This window comes from Ipomoea nil, unplaced genomic scaffold (assembly GCF_001879475.1).
Source record: "Ipomoea nil cultivar Tokyo-kokei standard unplaced genomic scaffold, Asagao_1.1 scaffold0937, whole genome shotgun sequence".
In the NCBI taxonomy this organism is placed as follows: domain Eukaryota; kingdom Viridiplantae; phylum Streptophyta; class Magnoliopsida; order Solanales; family Convolvulaceae; genus Ipomoea; species Ipomoea nil.
The window spans coordinates 363,413-375,928 of record NW_017617365.1 but is presented as its reverse complement, the minus strand read 5'-3'; the positions used below and the strand labels follow the sequence as shown (position 1 = coordinate 375,928).

General features: G+C 36.8%; 1 long non-coding RNA gene across 2 annotated transcripts; it reads right to left on the bottom strand.

Annotated features, from left to right (window-relative positions):
- Nucleotides 1–8,840: 8,840 nt before the first annotated feature.
- LOC109179568 lies at nucleotides 8,841–11,176 on the bottom strand. 2 transcript variants are annotated; one of them, XR_002053933.1, is made up of 3 exons: nucleotides 11,115–11,176; nucleotides 10,838–10,958; nucleotides 8,841–9,153 (listed from the first exon to the last, which is right to left on the bottom strand). It is a non-coding gene; the product is annotated as an uncharacterized LOC109179568 (long non-coding RNA). The 2 variants fall into 2 exon arrangements; XR_002053932.1 differs by lacking the exon at nucleotides 11,115–11,176 and having other exon boundaries at nucleotides 10,838–11,045.
- Nucleotides 11,177–12,516: the final 1,340 nt, after the last annotated feature.

Here is a 12,516-nt window from a genome sequence, read left to right as displayed (position 1 = left end):
ATCTTTGCCCATAGAAAATAAAGCAGCACGCACCTCCTCCGGCTCAAAGGGGCGCAATAGATGAGTATTCTGAGCTTCAGTCACACGTGTCTGCATAGAATCCACCCTGAAAGTCCCTGGGGAACCTCCTGAAGCAAAGATCTGCTTATAGTACGAAGTAACCAGAGAATCCAAAGCCTGACCCTCTTGCCATACCCCATTATCATCTTTTAACTTCTCAATAATATTCTTCTTCTTCCGATGTGACGCATACTTATGAAAAAACTTGGTGTTACGATCTGCCCCACGCAGCCAGTGCTGCTTAGCACGCTGCTTCCAAAAAGCCTCCTCCTGAGATAGGGCTAAATTTAGGCAACTGTCTAGCTGTGCAAACCGAGCCAACGATGCAAGATCGCGACTACCTCGGATCTTGTCCATCTCCTTCCGTAACACACCAATCCGCTTACCAAACTTGTGGTGCCGATCCCCACCCCAAGCTTTCAGGCCCTTACCACACTGAACAAGCCTAGCCTGCATATCCAAACCCTGTGAACTGGCCCACTCCTGCTCCACCACTCCCCTACACCCCTCATCCAACAACCACGCATTCTCAAAGCGAAAACTACGTGGCCTAGTAGCATGCACCGATCCATAAATATCCAGAAAAAGAGCCGAATGATCCGACAAGTCCGTACGAATATTGTACAACCTCGCCCTATCATAACAACCCAGCCAATCCATACAAGCTACCACCCTGTCAAGCCGCTCTTCCACCCAGTCCACAGTGCCCTTGCCCCTTTCCCAAGTAAATGGATAACCAATCATAGGAAGAAACAACAAACCACAATCCTCTAGGGCCTCACTGAAACCTTCAATCAAACCATTCGGATGCGGCAATCTTCCCCTCTTCTCCGATTGGGCCAATAAATCATTAAAGTCCCCCAGAACCACCCAAGGTAACTCAGAAGCCCCCCTAAGAGACCTCAAGTAGTCCCATGACGCCCTTCTCCTGTTCCTCTGAGCATAGCCATAATAACAAGTGAGCCGCCTTGCGGCCTCCCTGGGAGCGACACCACCAAGTCAATGTGATTAGCGGTAAAACTGATCAAGCTAGCATAGTTATTTTTAGCCCATAAAAAACATAATCCCCCCTACGACCATCACTGTCCACCTTGAAACACCCCTCAAAACCCAGTTTAACCCGTAACCTCTCAGCATGACTACCATCTACCATCGTCTCCATCAAAAAAACAACATTCGGCTTCCTTTTGGACACAAGGTCCACAACTTCTCGAACCGTCCGTGGATTGCCCAAGCCATGGCAGTTCCAAAATAAGGTACTCATTGGGAACGGCGGGCCTGGTCCCCAGGTCCTACCAAAAAAGAAGAAGATGATTCCACCTGCTTGTCTCCGTCCACCTCCACCACACGACCGTCCGCCCCCCTACGCCATTTGGGGTCTACCCGAACCCCCTCTTCTGCCCCTGCCCCACCACCCGAGACCCCCACTGGAAGGCCACCGCCACCCGGACTGCCCCCAGCTTCCCGACGCGACGCCTCACCGGCGACCGCCCCGGCAGACACCACTGCTAGTAATTCTCCACCCGGCGCCCCGCCATACCCAATCTCACGACGACGCTCCTGCCCCAGGTGAAACCACCTATCCCCTAACACCTTGGCCGGACTCGTGCCCCCCCGCTTTCAGTGCCGGTCCATACAAATACTGCTCGGGCATGAGTAGTGATCGTCTCGCATCCAGACAGAACTTGTCCGTGTGTCCCAATTCCATAAAAATAGCAAAACATATGTAAACGCTCATATTTAAAGTTTACCCATACCCACGAACCATCCCGGAGAATCATCTTCATGCGGCGCTTCAATGGCATAGCCACATCATGACTGACCCTCACTCTGTAGAACGTAGACCACGGTCTTGTAAAATTTCAGTCATCCACCCGCAAGTATATCCCAACGAAGTCCCCAACCTTTTCCAACACCTTCTCAGTACGGTAACCAATCGGAAGATCAAAAACTTGAACCCATAAGTCTATCGAGTTTAAAACCACGTGTGTTGGATTGTCATCGCCATGCAAAGGTTGACAGAGCAGTGATGCGTTTTCGAAGGCCCAGGGCCCCTCCTCCAAAACACGCCGTCTGTCCGCTTCGCCGAAGAAGGTGAATAGGTAGAGATTCGGCTGCACATCCGCCACCTCTATACCCATCAACGGACGCCATACCGACGCCAACACCCTCTTCATCATCTCACTTTTGATCGGTCTGTCAGTTAAAAAACGCCCTACTATCGACCAGGTCTGATTTGCTACTGTCCGATCAATTCCTCCCGTCGGCTCTTCCTCAAAACGCACACCAAGGTCTTCTTCTTCCAGCGTAATATCTGCAGTGTTGTCGACAATGTCCTGAATATCCATGCCGGCGTCGAACAAGACTCCAAATCCAGTCGTCGATGTTCGCCGGTCACAAAATGATTTTAATAATGTGTGTTATATGGGGAATCTCACTCATCCACTTCTCTCTATTGTTGATGTTATTTGATGGGTTAAATTATCTTAAATTGCGTATGGATAATAAATAGTCTCATTTAGTTTTGTTTTGTTTTGTTTTTTTTTTTTTCCAAAACATAGTCCCATTTATTTAAACAATTAATCATTAACAATACATAATTTGCGTGGTTATATTAGTATAATTACCTAATAATTACATACTACAATTCTACATTAAAATTCATTTTCGTAATATAATTCTAAAAAAATCGGAGACCCTCAAGTAAACAATAATATTATTCCGCCAACAACAATACAATATACAACTATTTCATTAGATAGAAGACAACTGCTCTAAAAAATATGTAACAAAGATGATTGTAGAAAGATTTCAACTGAGGATAAAAGAACCATGCCCAGCAAACCAAAATTAAAGAAACCAAATCGAAATGTCAACCCCTATAATTTTTATTAATATATCTTTTATATTATCTAATTACAAATTTAGAAACAATATTATAAAGTATAAATATTTTGTATTTTTGTGTATTTCATTAATTATTATAATTTTTATTCTTATTTATCAATTGATTGATGTTAGAATAAGAAATGTTACTATTGTTTGGTAATGTTTAATTAAATAAATCAAAGGCATATTAACAAATATTAAATGAGCATATAGGAGAGTATTTTAATTTTTTCTAAATGCTCAGTTAAATAAAATTAAAGAAACATTAATTAAAATGGCTATAGTATAGTTGTTATAGTTTAAAATTGTAACATAAATGTTATTTGATATACTCTTACTATTAACATTTTGATTTTTTAGTATTTATAAAAATAACATTAATGTATTAGCAATAACAATGTAAAAATTGATAGTGACAAAATGATGAAAAACTAATGGATAGTAATGAAGCAATGATGAGACTAAAACCATCCCTATTTGAAAAATAAGATTTAAAAGTTTTATTGTTATAGAGAAAAATCTCTTAAAATTATTATATTAAATATTTTGGATGATGATTTGAATGTCAAGTAAGCCTACATACTAAAACAAATAAAAAAAATGTCTAATTGTACTTTTTTCCCCTAAATCAATTATCTCTTTAAAACTTTGTAACATTAAGGATTCAATTTATATGACCCGTATTTCATAATTAAAAATGATCATGATTTTATAGGCTCACTTATGAATACATCATTACTTCATTTGTTCATTACGAGATTGCCTTCAAGTTTCAGCGTAAACAATTCCCATTTATGCTCGCATATTCCATGACTATCAACAAAATACAAGGCCAAACGCTAATGCATGTTTGTTTATTGTTGAAAAATCGAATGTTTAATCGCGGTCAATTGTACGTGGCTTTTTCCCGAGTCACCCATCCTGATGGCCTGAAGGCGTTAGCTCTAGATGATGATGAACAAGATTCTGTTACTACTACCAATGTCGTCTACAAAGAGATTTTCAATAATGTGTAATTTGAACCGGTGATATTATTATTATTGTTTTTTTCAAATAGCACATTTGCTCAAGTTATACAAATCATAAACACTGATATATAAATTCCCCAAAGTTTCAGCACGGTATGTTTACATCTACACATTAGCTATATATTAATTAAACAATTATTTGGTCGAACTCAAGCAATGATAATATCACAAAACATAATTGATCCAAACCATCTTTTCAATTACACTATAAACTATTTGATGTTCTAATTTATATAATTATATATCGATCCAGATATTTTTAAAATATTATAGCAAATCCATTTCGTGCATTGCACATTTCGCACGGGTGAAAATACTAGTTAATTAAAGACCAATTTCATACACTTATAAATTTATCTGGGTTTAGTATTTTCCACGTCCGCATGCGAGCTAAATTTAGCATACATATTATTTGAGCTATTTCAAGCATATCCATCGTATTGCATGTGATATATCTCTCTGTTTTACGTAACATTTATTGTTAAATTATTCCGCGGTGCATCCAAGTTGATTATCTTGTTATTTACTTGTTACTTGGAGTTGAAATTACCAAATTATTATTTACTTTGAAAAAGTTTAAAAAGTCTATTCACCCCCCCCCCCCTCTAGACTTTTTACCACCCTATCGGGACCAACAGAGGCGGTTAGCAAAGTCTTGGCAGTTGGTTTATCTTTCCCTTCTATCTTCTGTCGCAGGTATCTAATTTCGACTATCAGGTCAGCCACGTCCGGCAGCGGCTGTCCTTGCCTTGCTGGCGACTCTCCACTACTCTTCACTCCTTCTGCAGTAGCGGCTTCCCGCCTATGCCGGGAGGTTATACGCCTCTAGATTATTGCTCACAATCGCTCCACGTCAGATCGCTCCCTAACCCCCCGGCTAGACGGGCGGATGAGCGGTGTCTGGCTCGACCGCCTAGTCGATCCAGAATTGACCGGATGGGAACTGCGGGCCCTAATCATGAATGCACGTCTTTCCGAGCGCACTGAATGCTCGAAAACTAAGGAGTCAACATGCCCTCCTTGTTCTAAAGGAACTGATTGAGCGGCCCTAAGCTGAGTAGCATTCGCTGCCAAGCTTGCCTCTCGTGTGTACACATTGAACGCCCGGGCCAACACCTCCGCGAGGGTCAGGGCGACTGGCTTCGGAGGGTTCTCCCTCGGTGTCTCATGAGTTGGCGCGACAGTACCCTCGGTACGTGTTGCCGACCTCTCACCAGAATTACGGCGACTAAGCTATTCTCGAAGATCTCCCATGGAAGGGTGACTCCCTGCCGGCCGCTCTCTTGCACTAACGACGACGGCGATGTGCCCATTGGCCGCGGGGGCGGCGACAGCATTCCACGAGCGTCTATTACGTCTAGTTCGTGCCATTAGCAAAGTTTAGAGACGAAACCTTTTGTATCGGTCCCCACGGACGACACCAATTTTGGTTTTACGGCTTAGGGATAGCCGGTCGGCGGGCCAACACTACCGTAAAATAGTAAGTAAACGAGAGAATATATGAGAGAAAATTAAGACATAGTAACAATGCTTGTATCAAATTCTGAATCCCTTACAATGTGACCCCAGGGTGGTGGGGGGGGGGGGTAATTTATACAAGGAATATGACATTGAAGAAGGTAGGAAAGGAGAAATTAACTAAAATAAACTTAGGAAAGCTTCTAAAACTGCCGGAGTATCTTCCTAATGTGAGAAAAGAAAGTTACTTGTTGTACAAGGAAAGAATCTTTGCTGAATCTGCCCTTAACCACCTCTGGCGTGCGCACTCGGTCGCGGATACACTGACTACCTAGTCTGGTCGCCCAACCGAGTTAACTAGTGAGCCGCCTGAGTACCATGCAATTGTCAATCCAACAAGGGACCTTATGCTCCAAGTTGCTAAGTGCCTTAGGCGCCTTTACTCGACTGCCTACATCGTACCTGGCTGGGTGCCCGACCAGGGGTATCTATTAGATGACATGATCCAATGTGTATATATGACGCACCACTCAATATTATTGTCACCATTCACAAACATTGTCCTTGTAGGTTAAAATGAAGAAAAATAATCAAATTTTGAATAACTCCGTATTTTCATTTGAAAAATAATATGAAAAATAGATGTAGATAAAAAAAAAAATCATTTTTCTATCATTTTTAATAGAAAAATAAGAAAACTATGGAAAAAAGAAACATAAAAATGCACTAACAGGCCCGGGTAAAACTTAGATCAATCATATATATGGTGGATCTTGGTTTAATATGACGCCATTTTTTTAATTAAAAGAAACGGCTATCGTTACCGTGAACCAATGGTGTATCACATTACATAAGTGTATATTATCAAATGAACCTGTAGTAGAACTAAAATGATACTTCAGTATTATTATAATGAAACTAGTATGTGAAAAATGAAATTAAAAAGGGAAAAGGGTCAAATACGCACCTAACATTTACCTGAAAAGTCAATTAGTCCCCTAAACTTTAAAAAATACAATTACACCCTTTAACATGTTATATTGAGGCAATAAAGTCCAAAAACCGATAAATGGCCTGCTATTACAGGTCATTAGGGTTCCGACATCAATTTTATCCATTTCCGGCGACAATCTGGAGGCCTTCACCATCTACCAGAGAAGGCGACCAGTTGGTTGCCTCCTGTAACACCCTACTTTTCTAAAATCGAAATCCCAATTACTTCAACTTAAACAAGATAGATAAGTAAGATTAATTAACTTAAAACCAACTAAAGCCAACATAAACAGGTATCACCGCTACAGCCACCATTCGCGGTGACTGCACAGGCTACAAAAAGGGTAACTAACTAGAGTCAAGCTCATCAAAATAACATCAAATACTAGGGGAACAAACCCCGGTGTCCAAGCACCAACAAAAAGATCAGTCAACCACATCTAAACATCAATATTCAAAGTAGAATCTACCATCTCATAACTACACAGTAATCTAAGTCCTGCGCTCTCAGACACTGGGCCCACCTGAAAGGGGTTATAAAAACAAGTAGAAAATAAACCAGTTAGCAAATTAATGCTAAGTATAAAGCCACTCAACCCTGTAAAGTACTATAGATATAGATTTGGAAAACATTTGGCAATCACACGTAATCTCAAGTACTTTGCAACGCTTAAACAACAATCTCAATACATGCTCATAAACAACTCTATATGCTTGCAACTTATACTTCATATAAACAAGTTCTTCTCAAATACTCAACTTAATCACAAATCTCATGCTTTAAACAGATATCTCTAAACATAGCTCAATACGCAAACTCATGCTCGAACTAATAGATAAAGAGATGCTTAAAACTCAACAAGCAAGCTCATGCTATCATGCCAACTCATAAGCAACAACAAAGTATTATACTTCTCATCATACTCTAAATACAAATCATACAAGTCATGCAACAAGAAAAGTCATGATGCTATAAGTATGTGTGTGTGTGTGTGTGTGTGTGTGTGTGTGTGTGTATATATATATATATATTCTCGCTCTTATGTCAAAGAAATACTTTTTTCTGTGGAGGTTTCTTTTGAGTCACACGGACTTACTTTTCTCTTCTTTCTCTTGAGTCTCATGACTCGCTTTTCTCTTCTTTTTCTTGAGTGTCATGACTCGCTTTTCTCTTCTTTACTTTCTTGCTTTCTTTCTTTATTTCTTTACCCGTGTGCAAGGTAGGAATTTCACCAATTTGTGGACGAACCTATTCGGGCTCGGCATCTAGCCGGCATAATACTCAATCCCGCCCACAGAACCATTGTGATACCCGACTTTTCTGGCTTCTCTATTCTTCTTTTCCGAATTATCACTCATTTCTTTTCTGATTGAGCCATTTGAAATCTCATCATCTTTACTTCTATTATTGTTATTGTTATTGTTGTTATAAACAAATAAACATATATATAATAAGAAATAAATATGATTATAATTTTCAATTATAAGTACGTGTGTATTATTTTAGAATACAAAATAATTATTTTAGTATAAGGTGTGTTATATTATTTTGGACGGTATAAAAGTATATATATATATATATATATATATATATATATATATATATATATATATTTTAGACACATATGTACTATATAAAATGTGTAGCATGTATATTACAGATACTAGTTTTTTTACGCACTTTGCGCGAATGGGATAATGCCCAATGATTATTTTTAAATAAGTATTTCAAAGTATATCAATGCAATATTATATCGGAGATGTTCATGCATATGTAAATAAATATTGAATTTGTTTATTTAAATCGGTAATTCAAAATATATAAATGCAAGATAATATTTATTGAATTTTCTAATCGATATTTTGTAGTGATAGTTTTCCCCTACATGTTTCATGCATTGTGAGATGTGTGTCGTAGGTTATCATGTGAAAGTATTGAACAAAATATTAATATTTATTATATTTGTATAAAATACTTGGTAAATAAATATATATAATGTATTTTGTATTATAACTTTGATATTTAATTACAAGATAATGTAAAAAGAAGACAATGGACAATGCAGTGAATATAATAAATTAATAAATTTGAAGGTAATGAATCTTTGAATTGTAGAAAATAAAGATAATATAACTAATGAAATTATATCTATTTTAAAATTTTTTATAATGAATAATTTTTTTTTTTAAATAAAGGCATTATAGACATCTAATTCTAAATTAATTAAATGCATATGTATTATTTTTTGTTGTAGCTACTACTTTATCTCTTATTATAATAAAGCAACAACTTTCTATCTAAACCATTTTCCCGCTCAAATGAAACGACGTCACTTCATATATATAAACTCAGGTCTACAGTAAATGGCGCTCAACAAAGATTAACGCGTGCAATTAAATTATGCCGGCGAATTTTTGGTAATACCAACTAAAATAAAGCATTTTAAATAGACTTCTATTAGTTACAGACTTCTAAAGAGACTCTTTATATTAAAGACTTCTTCGAAAACATACTTCTCAAATCTCGAATAAATAAATATAAATACACTCATAATAAAGAGACTCAAGTCTGATCACCATGCTCTTGAAAACTGAAAGGTCGCCCGCAGCATTCATACTTCCAAGATAAAATCATAGATTTTGAAATGCAGTATTACATTGTATATAAGCATATGACTATGGAGACATCCACTCCCCACTCCACCTTATCTTCAGTTCGTATCACCTGCCAAACAGAAGAAAGAAAACAAACAAATCAGCAAAGAAACCATGTCAATGTACGTAGCTGTAAAGGATATTGGTCCTCTCGATAGGGAGAAAGCAATCAGAGTAAAGTGTGTTAGATTTTACGAAATCCCTGAAAAAGGGTCTACAGAGATTAAGAGGCGAGAAGTGTTGTTTTGCGATAAAGAGGTATGATGTTCAGTTTAATATTTTCTTTTACTGTTTAATTTTTAGGCTCTACATAGATTTATGCTCAACCAAATATAGTGTTTAAACAGAATTTTTATCTACACATTTTTGTGTTCTTTTTAATGTTTAACTAAGCTGTACATTATCTATGCTCTACATTTTCTAGGCTTTAAGCAGTTTTTTGCTATACAGATTTTTGTTTTCTGTTCACTGATTAACTATGCTCTATGTTATCTATGCTCTACATTATCGAGGAAGACACATTTTTGTTTTCTGTTCACTGATTAACTATGCTCTATGTTATCTATGCTCTACATTATCTAGGCTTTAAACAGAATTCGGATGTACACATTTTTGTACTCTGTTCACTGTTTAACTATGTTCCAGGTTATCCTTATGAGCTATATTTTAGTATAGTGTGTAATATTTTATTTTACTGTTTAAAGTCTCTAAACCATTTTCTTGCTCTACCAAATCAAGGCGCTAAACAGATATTACATCCACATTTTTTGTTTTCTCTTCAATGTTTAAGGCTTAGGGTTTATGGTTATTTATTTATTTCTAATGTTTTATTTATTTCACTAACATTATTGCAGGGAACTTTCATTCATTTGAACATGCAAAATAACGATGTGAAAAAATATAACAATGTTTTCATAGAAGGGAAGCTGTATTCAGTCAAAAATTTTTTGGTCTTCACCCACTACTATATGTACAAAACTTGTGATCACAAGTATATGATCAGGCCAAACTATAAGACTCAGGTTAAGGCCATAAAATCCAAAGGTTTTCCTACTAAGATGTTTCAACTAAAAAACTATGACTCTTTGAAAGACCCTACTCAAGTGAATGACAAGGTGCTGTTTGGTAAGTATTTTGATCTTATTTTTGCTATTTTTCTTTTAACTATTTTTGTATTTCGTCTACTATTCATTTATTTTGTGATGATACAGATTTAATAGGCAGAGTTGTCGAGATCCATGCTCCAGTTGACAAGATAATAGTGGGTAGACCAGCAAAACTCATAGACTTTAAAATGGCTGATAATGAGTAAGTTTCATATTACAAATCTGTTCCTATATTTCAAGACATTAAATTTTTTCTAACACACTTGCTTATAGGGGAAATACCTTACAGTGCACTGTGTGGGACAGTCATGTTGGTGCCATGCTACCCTACTATGATGCAGGTCTTAAAGAACCATTAATTTTGGTTCTACAGCTATGTCGGGCAAAGGTGGTCAATGGTAAGTTATAATGTTAGGTTATTCTTTTACACTATTTCTAGGTTTTCCAGTCTTCATTTACATCTATCATGCTAAATAGGTGAAGTCAGAATCACTAGCTGCTATGATGCTACCCAACTTCATTTCAATGCATCTTACCAGGAATTTGCTGATTTTAGGTCTCAGTAAGTGCCTAAATTTTTATTTATCTACACTCTACATTTTCAAAACTATTGTTTTACACATTTATACAATTGTTTATTAATTTTACCTGTAGGTTAACTGCTCCAAACAGTCCTTTGCGCAGTATAAGTACAGCAACAGTGCTGTCTCAATCAGCAGGCCTAGATGACTTTACCAGGGGTGCTTTGACTGTAACTACAGTATCTAATCTGTTGAAAAAGAAACAGGTTAGTCTCTATATTTATAAAGAGTCATAAATACAGTTTGGATACCTTATCTCTTATTATAACAAGATAGATTACATATGAAAGACTAACCAATTAGTTTAAAACAAAAAAAAATGTAGAATGGGGAGTTCTATGTACCGGCTGAAATTGTTGCAATTGAAGGTTCTTTCGGATGGATGTACATTTCTTGCATGTCATCGGGATGTAACAGAAAACTTTCTGACGAATCCGGTGAACTGATTTGTACCAATTGTGATAAGAAATATAAAGAAGGAATGGCAAGGTATCGGGTCAGAGTTATTGTTCTAGATAAAGGTCTAGATGATGCTCCCTTCCTATTATGGGATAGGGAGTGTTCTGAATTAGTTGGTATCCCAGCACACAGTTTGTACACAAAGTATAATAAGGTAAAATTAAATTTCTTCTAAATTAAACACGTACATACAGAGTCTGAGATGATATTTCTTATTAGAATGTATGTTATTTTTTTTTGTTAGGTTTCTGACATTCCAAAAGAATTGGAAACATTAGTGGGTATGAGAATGGTATTTAGGATATCATTAAAAATGGAGTTCATGAAGGGAGCTAATTCAGTCTACACTGTTATGAAAGTTCTAAGGGATGAAGCCTTAGTGTCAGCATACTGTTCTAAACTGATTGAAGACCAAGACAAGGACTTGATATCAAAAATGTTAGATGAGGACGAGGAGGAAGAGGAGGACTCGGATCAGGTTTTGATTATTACTAAAGTCAAATAAAGTTGTACAGTTTTAATCTTATGGTTGACAGGTTTTAGACTAAACTTTATTTTAATATGCAGGAAGCTTCAAATGGAGACAATGAGGTCAACAGTCCATTAAATCTACATCAGTCTCAAAGCCTAGACAATGATCATTCACAGGCGGATGGTGTGAAGCGATCGCTTATGGACCAGTTTTCATCCTCTAGCAAGAAGGGAAAAACTGTGGTGGTTAAACAAGAAAAAATCTGAGCTGTTCTGGGATACTACAAACTATTACCACATTATTGTGGTTTTTTTTTTTTTATATATTTTTAAAATGATCATTTGCCATGTTAAATTGGACTGTGTTTGTCCTGAACAATTTCATGTTATTTTAATCTATGATTAGACTATTTACCTTTGTTTTTTACCTATGATTTTTGGTAAACATTCATTACACTCTATTTATTACATATACTGTTAGATATATGAATCTGAATGCAGGACAAGAAAGAAGCAACCACAGGGAAGCAACCACAGGGAAGCAACCACAAGGAATCAAACACAAGGAATCAATCACAAGGAATCAAGCACAAGTATATGGTAGTTAAGGAAGCAAACACATTCAACCAGTGTAACACACAATGGTTTTCAATTACTAAGCTGTAGCAATCTGCTATTTTGAAAACTGTACTCTATCAATTATTAAGTCTGAATTTTTAATTGGACTCTATCAAATGTAATCAAACTTATTATTTGCAATGGTAACAGTCTGTTCTGGTACTTTACAACTCACACACTTTAAATGTAGAGCATTAG